This window comes from Chrysochloris asiatica, unplaced genomic scaffold (genome assembly GCF_000296735.1).
Source record: "Chrysochloris asiatica unplaced genomic scaffold, ChrAsi1.0 scaffold00158, whole genome shotgun sequence".
Lineage (NCBI taxonomy): Eukaryota > Metazoa > Chordata > Mammalia > Afrosoricida > Chrysochloridae > Chrysochloris > Chrysochloris asiatica.
The window spans coordinates 3038487-3040387 of record NW_006408676.1 but is presented as its reverse complement, the minus strand read 5'-3'; the positions used below and the strand labels follow the sequence as shown (position 1 = coordinate 3040387).

The 1901-nt window shown below is 40.2% G+C and overlaps 1 protein-coding gene across 4 annotated transcripts in view; it reads left to right on the top strand.

The window, feature by feature from the left end:
- LOC102835002 (opioid-binding protein/cell adhesion molecule-like) overlaps positions 1–1901 on the top strand; it is a 2270024-nt gene that overhangs the window by 1824632 nt on the left and 443491 nt on the right. The gene's annotated exons all lie outside the window — the stretch shown is intronic.

The following is a 1901-nucleotide window of genomic DNA, read 5'->3' as shown; positions in this document are numbered from 1 at the left end:
CATCTTCTTTTGATCCTTTCTGCATCATTCAATAATTTGCCCAGAGACTCTTTCAATAACGAAAGTCGAGGCTTGAATTTTTTCCTAAGTTCCTCCAGCTTGAGAACCCAATGTAGGCAGTCCTAAATATTAGATCTTTTTGGTATGCCTTTCCTTGTATTCAGAATAAACATAAATTGGGAGTTTATCTGCATATAGCAACAAGCCAATGAGGCATCTCTATCTAAGACATTACAGGGTCAGATCTTGGTTTATAAAAAGAAAATAATTATTACTTTCACACTAATATGAAAGAAGTCTTGTGTTATAATGAGCCTGGAGGCAAGGCAACCGGTTGTGAAAGCCTGTTGCAATTTTTGAGAAAAGAACAAATGAGGGCTTGAACCAAGGCTGTGGTGATAGGAATGACAAGAAAAAGATTCCAGATATATTAGAATCAATAACAAATTGAACTGGGAGGTGTCAAAGATGATGTAGTTATTCTAAAATGATCAAAGGAACTCCCTAGCGTAAACTGTGCATTCATCTGGGATGCCTAGACACCTACTGAACACAGGAAGCCTTTCTGAGTATGCCATGGACTTGCTGGTTCCCAGGCACACAGCCATTGGTAAAGGATAGTTAACTCCCTGCAGGCTCAGATCCTATATTACTATCATTGGTTACCGCTGATTCAAATTATATTTGCAAAGAGCCACATAATCGTTTTTTATTAATTCTTCTCTACAACAAGATGCCAAGTTAGATCATCAGCAGCGTCTGGTAAACTGGGACTAACACCCTGGAGTCAGGGTTCAACCAACTTGCCTCCTCTCTATTATTTGGGCTTTACTGAAGCAAGTACCACAAAGCCTTACTTAATTAAAATCACAAAAACAAACTGTGTGGCAAGGTTTAAACAGCTTCCATTGTTGGGAAGAAATAAAAATAGCTGTCTCTCATACATGGACTGGTCAGAATTATTTTAAAAGAGTTCTTGTATTGTGAATGATGATCTGAAGATGGGATCTGAAGGACTCGTGGTGTGGCACTGTAGGATCAGCACTGGACTGAGGACCACAAGGTCAGCAGTTCAAACCCTCCAGTTGCTCCTCATTTGCTATGAGTGAGAATTGATTCCATGGTACTTAACCACCAAAATAAAGGTACATACAAACTGACAATGGCAAATAAAATCCTTATGAGCACTTGTCCAGTACTGTGGTCTATGTTTTACATAGTGTGTTCTATTTATATTCTTCTGTAAATCTTTGTTTAGCCCTTTTGTTAATACAATCATTACTGTTGATTCAAATACAAGAAATACCTAGAGCTGTAACCCAGTTCTGACTCTTGAACCTGTGATCTATTCTGCACATGTTCTATAAAAAAGCAGCAGTTTAAGACTGTGTTCCTGTCTTGTGAGTGTGTGATTCCATAGACAGTTCTGGACATGCATTACCAGCTTATTTGGTGACTATCCAAAACAGACCCTAGATGGAGAGACCCTAGTCCTGACACATCTCACAATGCCAGGCCTTTTTAGGGGTGCATGCTTCTCCATCTTAGTGAGCACCTGGTTTCTGTGAGGAGGCTATAAGGTTCCTAGTAACTGTTGAGACAGTCCAGTCCTGCACATGTTGTTGTTGTCAGGTGCCATCCGATTCATAGCTAGCCTCTGCACAACAGAATGGAACACTGGCAGGTCCTGAGCTATTTTCATAATTGTTAACTTTGAGCACATTGTTCCTGCCACTGTCAAACCATCTTATTGGTGGGGTCCCCCTCTTTTTCATTGATTTTCCACTTCACCAAGCATGATGTCCTTTTCCAGGGACTGGTCCTTCCTGAAGACATATCTTTCTCTGTGTCTCTTAAGTGCCATGGAGTCAGTTCTGACTTATAGCAAACCCTGTATAAGG